This window comes from Eulemur rufifrons, chromosome 6 (genome assembly GCF_041146395.1).
Source record: "Eulemur rufifrons isolate Redbay chromosome 6, OSU_ERuf_1, whole genome shotgun sequence".
NCBI classification, from domain to species: domain Eukaryota; kingdom Metazoa; phylum Chordata; class Mammalia; order Primates; family Lemuridae; genus Eulemur; species Eulemur rufifrons.
This window is the reverse complement of record NC_090988.1, coordinates 82,826,178-82,851,028: the sequence shown is the minus strand read 5'-3', so window position 1 is coordinate 82,851,028 and position 24,851 is coordinate 82,826,178.

The window sequence follows — 24,851 nt, the reverse complement described above, 5'->3', positions numbered from 1 at the left end:
GTGAGAAAATATCCTCTTTTGTTTGAAGCCCACTTTTAAGATTCTTCTTGTGTTCAAACAATGCAAAACATCCAGAAAACAAATTGTTTTATATGATGTCCTATTTATGACTCTTATGTTTGCAGAAGACAGAATACTACTTAAGTTATATATTACAGTGGATGGGTTGAGAAACAAGTTGCTATATTGACTAGATAACCCTAAATTAGCAGTAAAATAAAACAAGTAAAAGCAAACATACTAAACCAACACAATGAGCTTCAGGAAGGATTCAGATTAACAAAATTTTCCCTTCTGCCTTATGAGTTTTCTTTTTATTCCCATTTTTTTCTGAAATAGTAAATATTTCTTCCATGGTCTTTTTCTCTTTATGCTTCTTTAGGATTTATCACATAGCTTAAAATGTCTTCCTTAACTTTTGAGTCTAGAACAGTTCACCAAAATTAAGCATGACTATTCTTTTGTTGTCCCTATTCCAATCCATGAGAAGAATCCATTTGGAAATGTTCATGACTTTATTCTACATGAAGAAACCATAGTTTTCTGACAACTTTCGTATGGAATTCTTTTCAATGGATTTCTACTCTATCTAGTCAACCATAAACTTAGATGTGGTGTCATTTTGTATGGCTTCAACTTTTGGAGATGTACATTAAGCAAGACTACATATGGAGGTGAATTCTCTAAGAAGTACATGTCAGCAACATAAGAAAGTTTAATTTACCTATTAGGACTATATTTTTAGGTAAAAAAAAAAACATAGGAAAAGAAGCAAGATTCTTTTCAAACAGTAAAGAATTGTTAAACAAAGAATGTTAATAATATTTGCACTTATTTTTCTTTGTAAGAATTTAATTATATGGTTCCTCTCTTTTAGTTTCTCTTTCTTAAAGAACAAAGTGTTGTTGAGTATTAAAAATATAAATAAAAATATAAATTCTTATGTTCTTATATTGTGTATGTGAGAAATAAATACAAGGTATAGGTCTAAAAGATACCACCAACTACCTATGTACCCTTTGGGGAGTTACTTACTTAAACTCAGTCTACTTTTGTATACACCTGGGTTATACCATTCCATTATCATATACTGGTTAAGAGAGTGGACTCTGGTGTTGAACTTGTTTGAAAGCTGGTTGATAGGATTAAGCCTTCTATCAACTGTGTGACACCAGATACATCACTTAGACTCTGCTTCAGCTTCCTCATTCTAAAATAGGGAAAATAATAGTACCTACAGAATGCATGCAATATACTTAGAACACTCATTAAAATGACGTTGAGAAAGTATTTACTCAAAGACAGTAATTGATTTGCCCAAGGTCATGTAGCTTCTGAGTAAAACAGGAAACTAGAACCCGGGCTCTTTAACTTCTATTTCAGTCCATCCCATTCCTTTTCCCACAGTGTCTCCCACAGTGGTCTTTGTGGTATATTTTTGTCTCAAAAATGTGTTAATTCCACCTTTAAAAAAAAGAAAATTAGCATTTTAAATTATATAATGAGCTCATCAGTAATCGTGAATCAAAAAGTTTAGCCAATCACTACGGAAAGACTTAGTTTTGCTTTTGAGGTAATTTAACAACATATGGTTAAATGTCTTTTCTTAGCACTAATTTGAAAAAGTATCTGACTGTCTAGTCTTGAGGATTTATTTAGATGCCTCTAGAAGAATTGCTATATTTTAGAAGCTCCAGCTTTATCTCATTTGGGAAATAGAGAAGACTGACAAACTGATTCTTCAAATAGATCCCCTAATACCTTTCAATGATATTCAGCAGAAAATGGGTTTATAATGCAGAATAAGACAAGAAATCATCAATAGTAAGCCAAATAGCAAGTAGAAGAGAATATCCCTGGGGGTATCACTATGGAAACCAAAGAAGCTCAAGTTAGCAATACAGGAGAACGGTAAAGTGCTGGACAAAAACAGAGCTATAAACAAATTAAACAAAAACCCTGTGGTTGCCGCTGAAGCAGTATTTATAATCCCTGACAATGCATGCCTTTATTTCAAGTTTCTTCTCCCATGATGGTGCTAGGCTCTGTAAACAGCCATGGCCAGCAAGATCAGACGTTCCAACTCAGAGTCACTACTTCATCATAACAAAACTTATTTCAAGCTACATTAGGCTTTCCCAGCTGGGCTAACATGACTGTAATATAATGTTTGTTTCTAAAAAATAAGAAAAGAGCTTTCATTCAGTAGCCAGTGAGGTGAGACTGCTGTATCTTAAAATCTCCAGTGATCTTTAGAGTTATAAATTAGGTTCTGGTCTTCAGAGTTATAAATTAGACTCTGGTTTTCTCTCTGTCTTAAGAGAATTTAGAGGAAAAGACTCAAATAATTTCAAGTGATTTTAAGAAACACCCACAGCTTGAGAAATGTTTTGGGAAAGAGTAGACATCTACAGATACAGGGAAAAAAAATTTTTTTTGATTGCTGGGCTTGTATCTATGTAAGGTCATATTGCTTACATCTGGGTGTCCTTATAGCACTTTCAGCAAATGTTGCATAGTCTATCTCCTAAAACCACATACACTGTATGATACTAATTTCCAAGCTGTAAGATATGTTGATGCACACTGAATGGAAAGGCTCAAACACTGAAGTAAGTCAAACACTTTTAAAGTATTTCGACACACTTTTAGCATTTACTACTAGGGACCTAAGAATTACCTAAGGAGGAGTATTTTTGTCCCCTTACATATATCTGCCTATAGAATTTAATTTTCCTCCAAATTAAATTAACTAATTCACTTGCTTGTATTGATTGTTCATATCTCTTACAATTGCCCTTTATGAAATTAATGCCATTTAATTTCCTTCTTATAGTGTAATTTTAGACAACTAGGACTTTCACTAGTAAGTTGTTGATTTGAGATTCAGAAAGCTTGAGATAGAATCTCAAGTTCTGCTTGCCAAGTGTTCCATAAAGAATGTTGCATGCCAGAAAATCATGGACAGCAAATGTTTCTACTCTTCCATGACTGGAGAAAAGGGAATATCCTGTGATCCATATAAATTTTAACAGGAATTTGTTTTCCAGAATACCCTGGAATCTCTGAGGAACACTGATAACTGAAGTCATAGTAATTTAAACTGTGACATGCTCAGTAATGTCTTGAACGTGGAGTCATTTTTAAATTAATGAGTTGTATAACTTGAGGAACCATAGTAATGATGTTTTGGGAAAGCCATTTCTTTTCTCTGTTTTTACTGTCTATACTAAATATTTACTGGAATCAGACAAATATACAAGATTGGTACTTAGAAGTGATAAGTCCCAGTCCTTTTATGATTTAGATATAAGATGAATCTAACATAAATATTCAAGTTTTTGAGCCATTTTTCAGAATCCTATTGAGATGGTATTGGGCTATGGAAGCAATGTTGTTATAAGAGTTTCTAGAAACAAAAAGAGAAAAGTCTAAATGATAACATGACAAGAACGATAGCTCCAACACTTCCTAAGATTTATGTCTCAGTCTGTTTAATGAGTCTTTGTCATATATATATATACACACATATACATACACACACACAGACATACACATAAGCTCCTAATGTGAGGGACTCCAGACAAGAAGAATTAGGCAGATATCCTAGGTATTAGAGGGATAATTTATATATATATATGCATATATATGTGTAAAACAGGGACTTTCATATATCACATTGAATTACAATATACTCTAGTTGGTTGTATATCAGTATACAATATACTAATATAATGATTGATGTTTTGTTTATCTTTATAACATATTGAAATTGCACCTTGGAGATTAAGCCCTTAACTGTTTTCACTAGAAAATAGTATCAATTGTAATTGTTATCTGAGGTCAAATTTGGCCTTTAAACTTTTGAACTAATCTCTCACTTTGACTCCTCCACTATCCACCCTTCCGGGTATCCTTAACAGAGTGAACTTATTGTTCTGTTATAGATCCCTCAGTCAGAAAGTAATCTGAGAAAGCAATGATTTATGAGAAAACGATTCTACATACAGGACTTGTCTTGTTACAAGATGATGAAGCTGCAAGGTAAACAGATTTTGGAACAACATTAAGGTAATTATTATTTATATAATTTATCAATATATTAGTTATTATGGTTTATGTTTTCCACAGAAGGAAAAGAGGTTCCATAATTGCCCAAGTTCAAACTTAAATAAAGCCAATAAAAATAGCATGGAGGTGTATGTCCACATATTTTGGGTTTCAGTATATTGCTCTTTATTTCCCCCCAAAATTAATTACTTAAGTAATACCTCGTACAATTCTTCTTGCACATTTGAAACAGTACACATCCCAAATTTTCTGCTAAAATATCTACCGTTATAGGTTTTTTGGTCTATCCTTCCAGAATTTTTTCTTCTACATTTAAAAGCACATTTGTGTTTGCACAAACACACTTACACATTTTAGTTGAAAACCGAAATATTCTTTTTACATGATTTTTATATAAACCATAATATACTATATATTTTTAATAAATTGCTTTATTCCTAAACAAATTTTGCTTTAGAACAGTATTAGATTTACCAAACAATGGCAAAGATAGTACCGAGAATTTGCATAAATCCCACACTCAGTGTTCTCTGTTAACACCTTACATGTATGTGGTACATGTGTCACAATTCGTGAACCAATATTGATACACTAGTATTAACTAAAGTCTATACATTATTCGTATTTCCTTAGTTTTTAACCTAATGCCTTTTATTGTTCTAGTATCTATTCCAGGATTCCACACTGGGTTTAGTTGTCATGTGTTCAATTAGGTCCTCGTGGCTGTGACAGTTTATCAGACTGCCTTTGTTGTTGATGACCTTAACAGTTTTGATAGAACAGTGATTATGTGCAGTTGTTTTGTCCTTTGACCTCATTTCCAAAGTTACTTAGTTTCGTAACCCCATCCCATCCAATGAGGTTGTTTTAATATCTTTGCAAAACAGTTGGATTGTTTTGTTACAGTTTGCATTCAATCCTGGGTTTCCTCATCCTCCTAAATGATTTTTTTCAATTTGTGTACCATAGGTTTACTCTTTCTGTGGTAAAGTTCTATGGATTTTAGCAAATGCATAGGATTATCTATGCACAATTAATTATCATACAAAATAGTTTCACCATACCCTAAGATCTCCTGTGCCTCAAAACCTAAACTCCTATACCCTGAAAACTTTGGCAACCATTCATCTGCTTACCAGGTCTATAGTTTGCTTTTACCAAATGTCATATAAATGAGCTGATATAGTACATAGTATTTTCAGATTGTCTTCTTTCACTTAGCAACATAGATTTAAGATTCATCCATGCCTTTCCTTGGCTTAGCGACTTGGTTGTTTTTAATGCTGAATAATATTCCATTGTATGGATCTATCAGGGTTTTGAAAATTCATTTATTTATTAATCTATTAAAAAACATCTAATTGCTTCCAGTTTTAGGCCATTATGTATAAAGTTGATATAACATTCATGTGTAGGTCTTTGTATGGACATAAGTTTTTAAATAAATTGGGCAATACTTAGGAACATGACTGCAAGATTGTACAGTAAGACTGTGTTTAGCTTTGTAAGAAACTGCCAAATTCCCTTCCACGATGAGTCTAACATTTTGCATTCCCACCATAAAAGAGCATGTCATCTGTAAGCAAAGGTAGTTTTCTCTCTTCTATCCCAATGTGAATACATTTTATTTGCTTTTTCTTATCTTGTTGCATTAGCTGGGACTCTCAGTATAATACTGAATAGGAGTGAGGAAAAAGGACAATATTTCCTTGTCCTTATTCTTAGAAGAAAAGCATACAGTTTCTCACAATTGATTATAATTAGCTGTTGGCTTTTTGTAGATGTTCCTTATCAACTGGAAAAAGTTTCTCCCTATTTCTAGTTTGCTGAGAGTTTTTGTCAAATATGGATGGTGAATTTTTAAAGTGCTTTTTCTACATAAGTTCATATAATCGTATGACTTTTTTATCCCCTTGATATAGTAGATCACATCAATTAGTTTTTAAATGTGAAACTCGCCTTATATATCTGGAATAAGTCCACTTTGGTTGCGGTACATAATAATTTGTATACACTATTTTTTTTTTTTTTGAGACAGAGTCTCACTCTGTTGCCCAGGCTAGAGTGAGTGCCGTGGCGTCAGCCTAGCTCACAGCAACCTCAAACTCCTGAGTTCAAGCGATCCTCCTGTCTCAGCCTCCCGAGTAGCTGGGACTACAGGCATGTGCCACCATGCCCGGCTAATTTTTTCTATATATATTTTTAGCTGTCCATATAATTTCTTTCTATTTTTAGTAGAGATGGGGTCTTGCTCTTGCTCAGGCTGGTCTCGAACTCCTGAGCTCAAACGATCCACCCACCTCGGCCTCCCAGAGTGCTAGGATTACAGGCGTGAGCCACCGCGCCCGGCCTGTATACACTATTTGATGTGATAGGCCAATACTGGTTAAAAATCTGAATGTATATTTATTAGAGATATTGCTCTGTAGATTTCCTCTTTTGTATGCTTTTATCTGGTTTTGGATAAGGATAATGCTGGCTTCTTAAGAATGATTAGGAAGGGTTCCTACTGCTGTGTTTTGGGAGGAAATTAAGAGAAATGGTATCATTTATGATTTAAATATTTGGTAGAATTCACCAGTGAAACTGTTTGGGCTTTGTGTTTTCTTTATTAGATGTTATTAATTATTCATTCAATTGCTATATTACATAGAGGACTTTTTGGTTATCTATTTTTCCTTCTGTGAATTTTGATAGTTTTTATCCTTCAAGAATTTTTCCATTTCATCCAAGTTACAATTGTGTGGACATATATTTGTGAAAAAACTTTCCTTTATTTTCCTTTTAAAGTCCATAGGATCGTTAGTGATGCCCCCTCCTTCATTTCTGTTATGAGTAATTTATGTCTCCCTCTTCTTTTTTTTCAAATTGATTAACCCAAGTATAGATATACTAATTTTATTTATCTTTTCTAAGAATCAGTTTTAAGTTTTATATTGATTTTCTTTATGACTTTCCTGTGTTCAATTTTATTGATGTCTGTTCAAATTTAGTGTTTTGTTTTTTCTACTTGCATTAGGCTTAAATTACTCTTTTTTATAGCTTTGTATGATAAAAACTTAGATTATTGACTTTAGGTAGTTTTTATTTGCTTAAATATGCATTGAAAAGTACAATTTTCCCTCCAAGCAATGCTTTTGCTACATTCCACAAATTTGATAAACAGTATTTTCATTCTCATTTACTTCAATTTTTTTTCCTCTTGAGACTTCATTGATCCAAGGATTATTTAGAAATGTATTGTTCAATTTGTAAATATTTGGAAATGTTCCAGAGATTTTTCTCTTATTTAATTCTAGTTTAATTAGTAAAGTACAACTTTTTTCTAATTTATTAAAAATAATATATTTATCATTTAAATTGAAAATAAATTTATAATAAAAATAAAAATGTATGCTCTCTGCAGTTTCAGAGAGCACATTTTTATGATGTCTATTTGTATTTCTTTCCTAAGGCTGCCATAACAAAGAACCACAAATTGGGTATTTAAACAACAAACATCTTTTGTCTAGCAATTCTGTAGGCTAGAAGTTTGAAATAAAGTTGATAGCATGGTTGTGGTCCCTCTGAAGCCTCTAGAAGAGACATCTTCCTTGCCTTTTCCATGGTTTGACATCTCAAGGCATCCTGTTGCTTGTGGCAACAAAAATCCAAATCTCTTTCTCCATCTTTGTAACAGAGTAGTTGTCCATCCTCCCATAGATATGGAAGCATAAAATTGAGAGGGGGAATATGTATCAGGGAATGGCCTGAAAAAAAAAATGGCAAAAAGATCTTCTGTCTTTTTGAAACTTCCCCTACTCTTTTTGAGAACTAAAACCTGCATTCCTGCCTCAGACCAGTGGTTTGGAGGAGCAGGGAGAAGGCCTTTTGTTCTTGCATCCCAGGCAGGTGCCAATCCACTCAGGTGGGCCCAGGTGGGGCTTTGTCTTTGGCAGAGATGGGATGATTAGAATAGTTAACCACAATAGCCTAGAACTGAGGGGTGCTTCCTTTAAAAGCTCAATATTTCTGCTTACCTTTAGGAAATTTGGATTTTGAGACAAGAAGGCAAGTGAATAAAATTCTCTGTCCTTCTCCACAAACCATTTGTTCTTGTTCTTCTGATGTGGCCTCAGGAACAAATGCTGAGCTTTCAGTAATATCTTCACATGGCTGTGTTCTCCCTATATGTCTCTGTTTTCTCCTCTTCTTATACAAATAGCAGTCATATGAGATTAGTGCCCATCCTGATGTCCTCATCTTGACTTGATTATATCTGCCAAGACACTATTTTCAAATAAAGTCGTATTTATTGCTACTAAAGATAAGACTTAAACATATCTTTTTGTGGGACAATTTAACCCTTAACACTATTCCTTTAAATTTGTCACCACATTTGTCTATATCCCCTTTCAGTATTATTAGTTTTTGCCTCCTGCATTTTGATGCTTTCATTTTAAAAAGCAAAAGCATTCAAGATTGTTATGTTGTCTTGGAGAATAGATCACTTTTCATTATGTAATGTACCTTTTTATCCCTGATAATTTTTCTTGTTCTGAAGTTTGCTTTGTGTGAATTTAGTAAGGCTACTCCAAATTTTTTTGATTAGTTTTAGCATAGGATATCTTTTTCCATGCCTTTACTTTTGACATATGCAAGTCTTTACATTTAAAGTATGTTTCTTGTAGACAAATACAATTGGGTTGTGTTTTCATATCTACTCTGACAATTCCTGTCTTTTAATTCACATATTTAGTCAGTTCACATTTAAAGTGACTATGTATAGTTGGATTATTATTGATCATGTTTAGAAAATTTTCTTCTCATTGGATATATTATTTTAATTCCATTATCCTCTTTTTCTGCCTTATTTGGTTTTAATTGAACAATTTATATGATTTCATTTTTTCTTCCCTTTTAGTCCATTAATGATATTTCTTTTTAAAAATAAAATATAGTAATTACCCTGTAGTATAAATTATATATTTTTAAATAATTTTTCCCACATTCACATAGCAGTGCAGTTTCACATGTGGTACAGGAACCTTCTACGAGGGTGATTCAAATCCTTCCCTCCCATTCCTTTTGACAATGTTGTCATTCATTTCACTCCCCTGTATATTATAATCACCCAATACATTGTACCTATTTTTACTTTAACCAAAAAGTAATCTTTTGGATCAATTAAGTGTTAGATAACTTAAAGATTTCATTTTATGCTGATTTATTCTTTCTCTGACACTCCTCTTTTTTAGGTAGTTCCATGCTAATGATCTTTATCATTTTTGTACTGACTGAAGTTCTTTTAACATTTCCTACAAGGCAAATCTATTGGTGGCAAATTCCTTCCTTTTTTTTTTTTTTTTTTTGTTTGAGAAAGTATTTAACTTTCACCTTTGAAGTATAATTTCATGGATAGAGAATTTTAAATTGGATTTTTTCCCCAGGGCAGTAATTATTTAATTTTCCTCTCTTGCTTGCATGTTTTCTGAAGAGGAGTCTGCTATAATGCTTGCACTTGCTTTTCCTCTGGTATCTTTCAAGATCTTCCTTTTGTCTCTGGTTTTCTGCAGTTTGAGCATTATATGCCTACGTATGTGTGTGTTTGTGGCAGTGTTGACATTTGTCCCGCCAGGTTTTGTCAAAGCTTCCTGATCTCTGGTTGTTATCTGTCAAGTTTGGAAAATGTTAGCACTTTTTACTTCAAATGTTTTTCTGCTCTCTTCTCTCACTCTCCTTCTGGCATTCAAAATACCCATGTGTTATGCTTTTAAAATTGGCATAACTCTTGCATGGTTTCTTATTTATTTTTCTTCTTTTTTTCTTTTTGTATTTTAATTTAGGAAGTTTCTGTTGACCTGTATTCAGTTCACTGATTGTTTCTTTGGCTGTGTCCAGTCTACTGGTGAATCCACTGGAGTCTTTCTTCATTTGTATTACAGTGTTTTTGTTTTCTAACATTTCTTTTATTCTTTCTTAGAATTTCTCCTCCTGCCTTATATTTTTTTCTCCTCCTGCTCTTTATTTTTTCAATTATAGTATTTACCATACTATTACAAATCCCTGTCTGATAAATCTACATCTCTATTATATCTGACTATGGTTTGATGCTTATTTTGTCTCTTGAATTATGTGGTTTTTGCCTATTACATGCCTTGCGATTTTTGTTGAAAGTCAGACATATCATATCTGTGATAGGAACTTAAGTAAACTGGCCTTTTATTATGAGGACTTATAATAATCTGGCTAGAAGTTGAATTGCCTTATTGTTTTCTGTACTTGTGAGTGCCATAGGCTTCAAATTATTCTAGTGCCCTCGTTTTTGTCATCCCTCTTGTCTCTGTATTTCCGAGTACTCTCACTCAGAGTATGTCTTTTCTTCCAGCTCCTTTGCTGTAATTCACTAATGTAATATTGAAACATTGTTGCAGAGGTAAGGTGTGGGTGAGGCAGGAGCACTCTATAATCTTGATTAAAATTTCAGTGGTTTAGTGGTCCTATGTGCTAGATATGTGACATTCGCAAGTGTTTCTCCAGAGGCATAGCTCTCTCTTGTCCTCTGCAAGCCCCCATCATACACACTGTCTTCCTTTCTGTCCTCTACTCCTTTCCCTTACTGCAGCATTATCAACCTTTTCTTTCTTCTTCTTGTTCTTTTAATTAAGCAAAGGAATTTATTAATCTTTGTTTCAAACTTTATTCCTAGATTCTTTCAACTTAACTTCAAAGAATGAATTGTGTAGAAAACAAAAATTGAAAAGAGCTACATTTTTCTTGAAGCCCTGATATTGGTTGAATACTCTTCTTCATTTTTTTGTGAGCCAGGAAGGCTACTGAGGACTGGGATACAGCCATGGACAGATTATTTTTCTCCTAGAGTGTAAACTTTTGTTATGGAGAAGATGCTAAGTTTATTTAATAATTATAAATTTTTCTTACCCCTGGGAGATTCATATGGGAATCTTTCTTGGGTCTTGGCTCTAAAAACATAAGGGATGCCTAGATATAAAATCCATGGATGTGCATGGTACTTCCTAATACTGTAATCCCTAGAGTATCTCAGTCTCATGCTACTGCATATTAAGCTTCCAGAAATTTATCAAAATTGCCATTAAGTGTTACTGCCAGTCTCTGCTGTGTGAGACCTTGACTATATCTTTCTGGATTAGCCTGTGTCTCCATATTTCAGCACGGTAGTTTTCCCCACCGCCTCAAATATCAAATGTGTCCATAAACATTAGTTGTTTTCAGTGTGACTAACTTTTTTGTGATGTAAGGACACTAGCAATGACTTCCAAGCTTTTTTTTTTTTTTTTTTTTGGAGCTGAATTCAATCTTAGCTTTATTTTTAAACACAGTTATATACTTTGGAAATGTTTCTGTACTGACTGCAATGAACTTTTATACATTATAGATGTAACAAAGTGTGCTTTTGCCATTTTTTGAGATGGATTTTTAGGTGTTTGTAGTTTTATTTTATTGTTATGGCTTATATTTTCTCCTGCAAAATAAAAAATTGCAAAATATATAAGAAACAGGTTTTTAAATTTACTTAGAGTATTTCTTAAAATATTTTTCCTGTACAATTCTTATTTTCACCCCTCCTAGGCCTCTTATTACACTTTTTTCCAATCTTTTTCTCTGTGTTCTTTAGGTTTGAAATTTCTTCTTGTTTGTCTGTGTTTCATTGATCTTTTCTTCTCTGCTTTCTAATTGGACCTTTATATCATTCTGGAATTTTTTTAAATTTTAGCTACTGTAATCTTTCATTCTAAAATTTCCATTTGATTCATTTTTATACTTTATATAGTCATTATACAAATCTAGCTCTTTATGCCCTTGAACATATATGTAATAGCTGGCAAAGTCCTTGTCTACTAATTGTAACATCTGGGGCATATTGCATTTAATTTCCATTGAATGCTTCCCATCCCCTCTGATTACAAGTGCGAGTCTAATGTTTATTTTGTCTTTTATTAAATGCTAGCTATTGTGATGACATGCTATAAGGAGCCTGAAATATGTTATCTTCTTTTCAGGGGTATTGAGTTTGTTCTGACAAGCAGATAAATTACTGTATGCAAATTCTCTTGATCTTGTCAAACTCAGCTTCACAGTGTGTTAGATAAACTTTATTCAGGTGTTGTCCTTACTCTAGCATGTGATCCTCACATTGAAGCTGTGTCTTTTCAAGGTAATTAATTGCTTATGGGTCATAGCAAGGTCTCTACCTTTTTGGGAGGTAGATATCTAAAGTTTCCAAGAACTAGTGATCTCTGATACTTCTCTTGAGTTCTGAGTCTCACACTACCTGCTCTCTTCTTGGCCTTGCAGGGTGTCCCTCTGCTTATGTGTAGTAAAGCTTGAATTTCTGTAGGTAAACCCTACCCAGAGCTATGAGACTCCCTTTCCATATAGCTCATTCCTGTGGTCCACCACCTTGTCAGTGCTAACGACTAAAACAGCTCAAAATCCAATCTGGCTTTCTTTAGTTCAGCAAGACCATGCTTCTCTCCTTGAATTCTATTTCTTTTTTTTTTTTTTGAGACAGAGTCTCACTCTGTTTCCTGGGCGAATACTGTGGCATCAGCCTAGCTCACAGCAACCTCACACTCTTGGGCTCAAGCAGTCCTCCTGCCTCAGCTTCCCAAGTAGCTGGGACTACAGGCATGCACCACCACACCTGGCTACTTTTTCTATTTTTTTAGTAGAGATGGGGCCTCGCTTTTGCTTAGGCTGGTCTCCAACTCCTGAGCTCAAGTGATCCTCCCACCTCAGCCTCCCAGAGTGCTATGATTACAGATGTGAGCCACCTCACCAGGCCAAGGATTCTATTTTTTTATGTGGTTATTTAGAAAGTGTCACAAGGGTAGATGAATTCCCTTTTACACAGGTATTACATTTCTGTGTTTAATAAAAACAATTGCCTCATGTATGTTTATACTTTTATAGTTGTTTACTCTAGGACAAGTACAATTTATGTTACTCTATCACAGCAGGAAGCAGAAGTTCTATGCTACCTGCTTGCCTTGTAACTTTTGCCATAAAAGATATTTATTCTTATGCCGCTCATTTTAATTTCTTGTCTTCAAGGCTTTACTATTTTTAAAGAAGATCTTTGTGCCCCCAAATAGGAACAGAGTAGGGACTTATTCAAGCTTTTAGTTCATAGAGAGTCTACCTTTTTAAAAATCATTTCCAGTAAAGTTAAATGTGATGCTAAATATAATGTATATACAATTTTCTATTATTATAGGATGTCTGGACATGAGATAAGGTTATCTGAAAATTTAAAATTGAAATTTTCAAATTATACTTTCAAAAATGCACATTGTGTCAGTTCTGACAAAATAGGTTCATATGCATCCTCCTTGCAATGTGGTAGAGTCCCCCAAAGAGACCATACTTCTTTCTCGTCTATCTATTCTTTACTACATGTATTCAGCCTAGAATATCACTTTCAGCTAACCCTATAATATTGCCATAGAATTATTTTTTGTTTTTTCAAACATGAGCCTCAAAATTAGGCCTTTTTCCAGTCTCCACTCCTCAAATCTTCTTTACCTAGACACCTCCTCCCTGACCTTTAATTGCATATTTAAATTTTCCAATTATAAATGCCTTGAGACCAAGGATTCATTCAGTCTTACATATCATGGATAGCCAACACTTATGCCAATGTGATGTCTGGCAGTCATAGCAAATGCTTAATAGAAAATTTTGACTGCTAGCAAATTTTTGCTAACCAGAAATTCTGGTATCATTGTAAAAATGCAGTGAGCTCTATCTCTATATGTAATTATAATTGTCTCTTTTTTATTGATATTATTATTGCTAAGATTATCTTTGGTTACTGAGCACATCCTTAGTGCTGGACCCCATGAAAACTACATTATATAAACTTTTTTACAAGTAATCTTTGCAACAATCTCAATATATATAGTTATTATCACTCTTTCTCCATTTTAGAGATTTAAAAACACTGAGGCACAGAGAGATTTCAGAATTTTCCAAGGACATGCAGCAGAGCTAATGATCAAACATATGTCTGGCTCAAATTCTGTGCCCTCATCTGCTGTGGTACACTATCTTCTGTATTTGTCTCTTCCCTAAAGAGATTAGAAATCCTAAATAAATTTTATACTTGCTTTGACATATTTAGTTTTTGTTGGTATGTAGCCAAAAGTGTGATCTGTTCTTCCTGTCTCCACGGAGTACATTTATTCATTGATCTTTCCTCTCAGGGAGATTCCTAAAGGAGAAGATCTAATAATTGAACCAAGTGTATTAGTAATACACTCAAAATTGGAGGGAAAAAGAAGCTGCATTTTATCTCTGAAAGTACAAACTGAAAACAAACTGATATAATTAACACATAATTTTGGATTTGATATATTCAAAAATATAGTTGAGTTGCATTGGAAAGTTACTGGAAATTACCTCCTTGTTGTGAGGTATTCTCTGTGAAAATATCATCCTTCTCAAAATTTCTCTTGGAACAGATCAAAATAAGTATTCTTTTACAATATTGCACGGCTATTTCAGGACACTAAGTGAACTATATTACTTTCTGTGGAAAATATCATTGATTAAAGGTAATTGATTTTTTTACCCTTCCTTTAGATGGTTTATAGTTTAGTTTCTTTATGTTCTTCAGGGAATTCCAAGATACCAGGACTTTAATTGAATGTATAATCATCTAGCTTCAAAACTAGTCATCTCGTTTTACAGATGTGAAAACTGAGCTCCATACAAGCTATTACATAGTGTGAGTCCTCTTATCTACCTCCCCCAGATAATCTGGTTGAAAAATAAATATATGTACAGCACCTTAGGCTAAACATTTCATAATTTTATCAGAATAGAGCAAGGCTGTTGTCATTGATATTTGCAGTTTTGCCTTAGTTTTCATATCTTCTTACCCATTATGTGTCTGTAATCCCTTAATTCTGTCATTTCTAGGTTTTGTTCAAAGGTCTTCGAAGTTAAGCCATGCCTTGGGTTAAGCTGCCTATATAACTATCTGTTTACAAAGACTGTAAAAATAGACAAAGAAAGTAATTATATAATGACAAAGGAGTCAATTCAGTAAGATATAATAATTGTTAACACATATGTACCTAATACTGAAGCAACTAAATATATAAAGCAACTATTATTAGATCTAAAGAGAGAAATAGGCTGTAATACAGTAATAGTAGAGTATTTCAACACTCCACTTTCATCAATGAATATATCATCCAGACAGAAAAATCAATAAAGAAACATTGGATTTAAACTTCACTCTAGATCAAATAGACCTAACAAATATTTACGGAATATTCCTTCCAACAGCTGCAGAAAACTCAACCGCACATGGAACTTTCTTCAGGATAGATCACATGTTAAGCCACAGAACAAGTCTTAACACATTTAAGAAGACTAAAATCACATCAAGTATCTTTTCTGAACACAATGGTATAAAATTAAAAATCAATGATGAGAGAAACTCTGGACAATTTACAAATACATGGAGATTAAGCAAGATGCTCCTCAATAACCAATGGGTCAATGCATAAATTAAATGGAAATTTAAAAATTTCTTGAGACAAATAATGGAAATCAACATAATGAAACTTATGTGATATAGCAAAAGTAGTTCTCAGAGGGAAGTTTATAGCAATAAATGCCTACCTCCCAAAAAAAGGATCTCAAATAAACAACCTAACATTGCACTCAAGGAAGTTAAACAAGAACAACTAAACCCGAAAGTAGTAGAAGAAAAGAAATAATAAGGATCAGAGCATAAATAAACAAAATACAAAAATACAAAAAAACCTCAAAACAAATGGTCACTTTTTATTTGAAAAGATAAACAAAATTGATAAACCTTTAGCTAAACTAAGTAGGAAAAAAAAGAGAATACCTGAATAAATAATATCAGAAATGAAGAAGGATATATTACAACTGATACCACAGAAATACAAAGGACCTATAATAGACTATTATGAACAACCATATGCCAACATATTGGACCACCTAGAGGAAATGGATTAATTCCTGGACACATATAATCAGCCAAAATTGAATTATGAAGAAACAGAAAAGCTGAACAGACCAATAACAAGTAATGAGATTAAATCAATAATAAAGTCTCCTATCTATAAAAAAGTGCAAGATGTCTTCACTACTGAAGTCTACCAAACTTTTAAAGAAGAACTGATAATAACATTTTTTTTCAAACTATTCCCAAAACTTTAAGAGAACAGAATTCTTACAAACTCATTGTATGAGACCAGGATTATCCTGATACCAAAATCAGACAAGGACATAAGAACAACAATAAAACTTTATGGTAATCTTTCTTAATGAGTTTACAAGCAGAAATCCTCAACAGAATACTAACAAACCAGATTCAATAGCACATTAAGAGGATCACTTGCTATGATCAAGTGGGATTCATCCTAGGTATGCAAGAATGTTTAACATTTGTAAATCAATAAATATGATTCATTGCACTAACAGAATTAAGGACAGAAATTGTATAATAATCTCAATAGATGCAGAAAAAGCATTTAATAAAATTCAACATCCCTTCATGAAAAAAGCTCTCAACAAATTAGGTGTAGGAGGAACAAACCTTAACATAATGAAGGCCATATATGACAAACTCACTGCTAACATCATATTGACTAGGGAAAAGTTGAAAGCTTTCCCTAAAAGATCTAGAAAAATACAAGTCTACCCACTTCCACCACTTTTATTCAAAATGGTACTAGAAATCTTGGCTAGAGAAATTATACAAGAGAAAGAAATAAATCCAAATTGGAAAAGAGGAAGTCAATTGTTCCTGTTTGCAGATGACATAATCTTAAATATAGAAAATCCTAAAGACCCCACCAAAAAGCACTCAGAACTAATAAATGTATTCAGTAAACTTACAGGATACAAAACTAACATACACAAAGCAGTAGCATGTCAACATATCAATAACAAACTATATGAAAAAGAAATTAAGAAAGTATTCTCATTTATAATAGGTCCAAAAAATAAGATATCTAAGAATAAGATATGAAGAAGGTAAAAGATCTATGCAATAAAAACTATAAAACACTGGTGAAAGAAATTAAAGGAGACATAAATAATTGATAGATTAGAAGAATTATCATTACTAAAATGTTCGTAGTACCCAATGTGATCTATAGATTCAATGCAATTCCTATGAAAATACCAATGATACTCTTCACAGAAATAGAAAAGAGCAAACCTAAAATTCATATGGATCCACAAAATAAATAGCCAAATAAATTTTGTGCAGAAAGAACAAAACCAGTGTTATCACACTACCCGAATTTAAAATATACTACAAAGCTATAATAATCACAAAAGCATGGTACTGGCATAAAAATAGACATATAGACCAATGGAACAGAATAGCATCATAGAAATGAATCTGTGAACTTGCAGCCAACTAATTTTCAACAAAAGACAAAGGCACCAAGAACACAAATTGGAGAGGTCTCTTCAATATATTGTGCGGGGAAAACTGAATATTCACATGTAGGAGAATGAAGCCATATCTCTCACCATATATAAAAATAAAGTTAAAATGGATTAAAGATTTAAATGCATGATCTGAAATAATAAAACTACTAAAAGAAACCATAGGGAAAATTTCATGTCATTGATCTGTGCAATGGTTTTCTAGATAAGACCTCAAAAGCACAGGCAATGAAAATGAAAACAGACAAATGGGATTACGCCAAACTAAAACACTTCTACATACCAAAGGGAATAATAAATAGAGTGAAGAGACAACCCACAGAATAGGAGAAAATATGTGCAAGCTATGAATCTGACAAAAGTTTAATATCGAGATTGGTCTGTGTATGCAAAGTTACAGTTAAATAGGAGGAATAAGTTCCAGTGTTCTATTGCACAGTGGAGTGATTATGGTTAACAATATTATGCTGTATATTTCACAATAGCTAGAAGAGAGGATTTTGACATGTTTTCACAACAAAGAAATAATAAGTGTATGAGGTAATGAATATGCCAAATATCCTGATTATGTAATGTATACACATATTGGACTATACCTCATAAATATGCACAATTATTACATGTAAATTAAAATAAATAAATAAATTTGAAAAGTACAGCAAAAGCAAAATAATGTTTATTATTTTTTGTTTAATTTCAATTTTAAATTAATTTTATATAGGGTTAGGTTATGATTCAACTTGGATTAATGACCTCTACATTAAAAAAATATAATTCTAGGAAAAAATCTATAATATTTGAGCAATTTTATTATTTTGGATTGAGAGGATTTCTATAAATGAACTCATGTTTAATATTATAATAAAACCAGTCATTACCACTTTTGAGTACTTCTAAATGTGTTGGGAGGCAATTCTCCACGGGTCTCTTGCATTTCTTTATGTTTAGTCATCAGAGGCACTGATAATGTTTTGTGATGGACTAACTTTTGTAGTCTATTTGCCTTGTAAAATAAAAATATTGTTTCTGTTTGGATCAGAGGTGTTGGTCTATCTATCTACCTATCTATCAATCATCTATCTTCTCTCCATGGTAAAGTTTGCAGAGGTAGTGGGCAGGTTTTTTTGAAGCCCATCATAAAAAGATCAGAATTTCCAAAGCTCAGGGTTAGGAAAGCATCCCACTCTGAAATGGTGGTATAACACATGAATTATCTATTCTTTGAACATTTAGTGTACTCACTTGTATAAAATCTATTGTCTTTCTATAATATATAAGCAAATCAGGATAACTTTTCTGGAAGTTAATTATATTTTTCCATTTTTAACACAGATTGGCAAGTATATGTTATTTTATATTATGGCTTTTTTTATAAGTATTGATTACAGAGAACTATTAAAAAAATATTAGAGATACGATCTGGCTCTCTTGCCCAGGCTGGAGTGCAGTGGTGTTATCATAGCTCACTGCAGCCTCAAACTCCTTGGCTCAAGTGATCCTCCAGCCTCAGCATCTCAAGTAGGTAGAGTCACAGGGATGCATCACCATGCCCAGTTAATTTTTTAATTATTTTGTGGAGACAGGGTCTCACTATGTTACCCAGCCTGGTCTCCAACTCCTGGCCTCAAGTGAACCTCTTACTTCAGGCCTCCCAAAGCTCTGGAATTACAAGAATAAGCCACCATGCCCAGCCTGAATAACTATTTTTATAAGCACTCAATAATTAGCAAAAACAATTATACAGCAAAAGAAATTCTATATGCATTTGAACTTACTCATTGCTAGGGAGATGTTAACATATTGTAGTTTTGAGGCTATATGCCATTTTTCCTTTAGGTTTATTTAGTTAAAGATGAATCTTTTTTGGAAATTGCTTTGTCTTGCAAATATCTTAATGCATGAGCTATGTAACTCTCATTTAAAAGGATAATGACTTTACTTTGAATCAATTTCTATTGCCTGCAATATAATTTAAGGAAGTCTAACAAACAATCTCAGTTATAAAACGGTAAAAAGCAGCTGTGTTTTACCATGTTAGTTTTTAACATTCCACTTCTGATTCTGCAGGACAAATCTACTTTAGCAACTCACTCAAATAGGCAGATTGTTCCCTGAAAACCATTTTCTTAGCATTCCATGGGTGATCATCAACTTCTTGGATCTATCTATCTATCTTGCTGCTTTGCATGTAGGGCTAATCACCAGTCCTCAAATTCTCAAAAAGTAATGTGTGTATGTGTGTGCATGTGTGTGTGTGTGTGTGTGTATGATTTACATGATGCATTTATTTTCAAAGCTATTACAAACACTTGGGTTAAAGTTTTGGTGTTGAAACTGTCCTTTTATTTCTAATTAGTCGAGGAAACCCTACAACTGCTCTTGTAGTATTTTCTCCTTGCTATTTTGATTTCTGTATAGACATTTTAGTTGACCTCGGTGTCTTCCTGCTTTACTTTTGTTTCTATTTCTATGTCTTTAATCTCCATTCTACTTCGATGCCACAGTATTTTTAAAGTTGTATTCATACTGAGGACTTTTAAATGTATATAAATAATGCTCCTTTTGGAAGTGCACATGGCAGATATGCAGAACTTAGCACAAGAAAACCTTTGTTTTAGTTATAATCATTTTTAAATAATTTAAATATTTTGTGCATTCCATATGCCCAGGGCAATACTGCTAATGTGCTAATGTAATGTTTCCATTATATAATTGGATTAAGCTACTACTAAGAAGGCGCTGAAAACATTTCACCCTGTCAGCAATGGGCATATCTAACACATAGGTACTGGTTTATAAATATCCTCCTCCTTCAAAGGAAGAAAGGTTCTAAATGATAAAAGGTCCCAAATTAACAAGTGTTAAAAATCACCACTAGTATTTGGTGTAAGAGTTTCAAAATGGAAAGAGACCTAATACCAAAAATCAAATGAAGAATGTGGCGATAAGAGCCTTTCCTTAAGAACTCTAAATATTTAAGAATATGCATGGTAGAAACTCAGTGATCCGAAAAAAAGACATCTAAAAATATTAAGGACATTCCCACGGGGGCCTGTCATGTTGACTAACATAGAGATGCTTGTCTCAAAGAGAATTGTGAGGGTATCTTTTGTTAAATGGTATAAACTATGATTTGATAAATCAATGCTTTTATAGCCCCAGCATACTGGCCAGTCCCAATATAGTTTATGATTTTACGTGTTCTCTATATAGCTTATGATTCTGTATGTTGACTGTCTAGATCTTTGGATCTGTGTCGGGTCAGCTATATAGTCTGGGATGATATTATTCATTTCTGGAGGTTGATATTTTTTCACTTGCTATAGCAGGAGCTATTGGGCCACCTACCTCTTCACACATGTAGCTCACCCTTCCAGCAGATTGTGCTGGGCTTTGACACACGGCAGCAGTGTTCACAGAATAGCGAGAATTTAAGCCCTTATGTGCAAGTGCTTTTACAAGCCTCTGTATGTGTTATGTTTGCTTATACATAATTTGTTAAGGCAAATCATAAGTCGTTCATTGATCAGTATAGGAGAGAAGTACCACATGGGATATATAAAGAAGGAAATAATCCATTTGCATTTTTGTAATTTATGCAATTTTATAATCTAAAAATAGTTTTTATTAATTTTATGATGACAATTTAGCCAATACATTTTCATTATTTCCCTACATGAAGAATGTCATTGTGCTCTGGCTTGTTTCAAGGTTTTGTCTTTATCTCTGTATTTCAGTATTTTGACTATCATGTGTCTATCTGTGGTTTTCTCTGCATTAATCCTGTTGGTGTTTGCTGAGCTTCTTGGATCTGTGGATTTAATATTTTCATGAATTTACAAAACGATCAGCCAGTATCTCTTAAATATTATCTTCTGTCTCAAGCTCTTTCTACTGTTCACCTAGTATTCATTTAGATATATGTTAGGTGGCTACTACCCCACATGCTTAAAGCTTACCTCAATATTTTCAATCTAACATTTGTAAATCAATTTGAATAATTTCTATTGCCCCGTCCTTGAATTCACAGATTTATTATTCATTCCCTAATCTCCTATTAAGTCCATCCATTGAAATTTAGATTTCAAGTATTTTTCAGGTTTAGAATTTTCATTTTATATGTTTCCTTTTACAGATTCCATTACTCTCCTGATATTTTCCATTGTGTGGACACTCTGACCTCTCAGTCCTCAGCCCATTAAATTAGCCTCCTTCTACTTGAGCTCTTATTCCTCAGTAGCCTCGTGGACTGTGTAATTCCTTCAGGGGAAGAGTGAGATAAATGTGTATCTGTGTTTCCCTCATTTCAAGAACCATTTCACCTCCAGTTTCTGCCTGCTTTTGTTTGTTTCCCAGTGCCTTCCAAGAGTTGTTAGTGTGATTGATTCTTTTCCGAAGTTTATATTTGTTATGGCCAGGAGAGTGAACCTGATGTAAGGTATTTCTTGGAAACTAGAAGTTCAGAGACATATCTATTTAATTTTCCCCAAAATATTGAATATGAATTTATAGCTCTTCATTAATATAAATAAGCATTATAGAATGGTGTTTGCCTATTTATCTATACACAATCTCTGGTTTATTTCATAAAATATAGTCCTAGAAGGGAAATGTAATGGTTAATTTTATGTGTCAACTTGATTGGGCCACAAATGCCCAGATATTTGGTTAAACCTTATTGTTGGATGTGCCCGTGAGAGTGTTTGTGGAAGAAATTAGCATTTTTACTGATAGACGAGGTAAAGCAGACTGCCCTCACCAATGTGGGTGGGCATCATATAATCCTTTGAAGGTCAGAGATAGAACAAATAGATGGAGGAAGGTAGATTTCTCTCTCTCTGCCTAACTGCATCAGCTGAGACATCAGTCTTCTCCTGCCCTTGGACTGGGACTTAATACCATCAGTGATTTTGGTTCTCAAGCACTCAGATTCAGACTGGAATTTATACCACTGTCTTCCCTGGGATTTCAGCTTGCAGATGGTAGATAGTGGGTCTTCCCAGCCTCCATAATGACGTGAACCAATACCTTATAATAAATCTCATTCCCTCTCTCTCCTCTCTCTCTCTCTCTCTCTCTATATATATATATACACATATATATTTGTATATATATTATTGATTCTAGAGAACCCTGAATAATACAGGGAAATACTGGATTAAATATATACATATGTAAAAGCCTGTCAAAACATATTGGTACATATTGTTAAATTATTTTCTAAAATGAATTCATGAAATTACATTCTCCTATAACAGCCTAATGACAGTTCCAAGATATCCTCATTACATTAAATATTGTCATTACATTACTCTTGAGAGATATTATAGATTAAATTATCATTATAGCTAAACATTGGTTTGATATTCAGTTTATTTACTTTATTATTAATAAGGGGAGGCTATACTAGCCTTTCATTTTCTATGGATTGTCAGTTGGCTAGTAGGTTTTCTAAGATAGTAAGAACTGATTGTACAAACCAGGTATTTCATTCACATGTTTGCTTTGAACAAGTCTTGTTTTTATCTTGTCAAAATTATAAAATTTTCATAATCAACCCAGTTGACAGCATTTCAGCTTGGGATGCTTAGAAGGTATTTTATGGTGGGAAATAATTCAGCAACTCTAACCTGACAGCTGCCATTAGGTCGGATGATTGGAACAAAAGAAGTGACAGAATGATGAAGCAAGACCAAAGCTGCTAAAGCAGTTACTCATATTTCCACACCTGGTTAAACACAGTAAAATGGAAGCAATGCTTTTGATAGGAAGTGTGCAAAGAAGAGGACACAGTATGACTTTTCTCACTACTAGATAGGGTTGAATCTGCAGAAGACAATTATTTTTTCTCTTGAATTATACTTCCCATTTGGTTAGTTGCCAGTAAATTGTAGGATGCCTTAGACTGCAGAATACAGGCCAGGGAAATAAACTCTGTTTTAGGTAAAAGGAGCTGAAATAATATTAAAGTAACACTTTATCTTTAGTGCCATTAGCATTAAATCATAGATACTTTAATTCAAAAAACAAATATTGAACACCACCTATGTGTCAAACATTTTTGGTCAATGGTTTTCTGCATGTGATTTCAATCAATCCACATAATGAGGTAATTAGCATTTTTATCAGCATAGTTAGTATCTATGTAAAGGAAAGAAACTGAGGCCCTGAAATGCATACTCACCACAGTCACACAGATAATATAAGTTCAGGATTTCATCTTGTATCAGCAACCTTTAAATTAGAAACCAGTAGCAACTTTATTATATAACACTAATAAAAGTATATAGAAATATAACTCCATAGATATAAACTGAAGCTGTTTCTCATTTTAACGTGACTGACCTTGAATTTTTCTCATATGTATGTATAATTATATATTACATATATGTATACATAACCTATGGTTTGAAAATGTCATCTCAAAATTCAGGTGTTGTCAATGTCGTAGTATTAATAGTAAGACGTGGGGCCTTTAAGGTGATTAAGCCAAGAGGGCTCGTCCTTTGTGAATGGGATTCAAGCCCTTATAAATGAGGTTTCATGCAGCGTTTGGTTTTGCTTGTTCCTCTACCATCTGCCATGTGAAGACACAGCATTTCTCCCCTTGGGAGGATGCAGCCTTCACCAGGCAACCAAATCTGCTGGCACCTTGATCTTGGACTGCTTAGCTTCTGGAAGTGTGAGATATAAATTTCTATTCTTTATAAATAATTGAACCTCAGGTATTTTGTTATAGCAGCACAGACAGAGTAAGGCAATACACATAAAATTATATATATATATATATATATATATGTGTGTGTGTGTGTATATATATGTATTTTAACCCAAATGCTTCTAGATCTATCAAGCTATCATATCAGCTAATTGATACAAATGACATTACATTTGGAATAATATCTAATTCTGAATTACTTGGAAGCCCACATTTGAGTTACTGGACAACTATCTTTTTTTCCCAAAAATATCTGAGGGCTCAAGGGGAAGTCTCACTTGTCCTCAGAAATGACTTTGCATGTGCTAAGTGATGTTTCCTTGTCAGCAGCTCCTGGACATCTTTAAGCACTTGAGGGCACTCTGCCATTATGCTCACTATGATTTCTGATTAGCATTAACCACCTCTTAAAGCGAAGAGTTCTGGGAGTAACAAACAAGGCTATATTTTCTTCAATATTTTCTGCTTTACCAGAATTATGTAATTTTGTATTTATTATAGTAAAATAGTCCCCTCTCCTCAGATTCCTCTTTCTTTAGACAGTTTATATTTTCCCTACTATGAATCTAAATATAATTACTTTTGTTTTTTCCTCTAC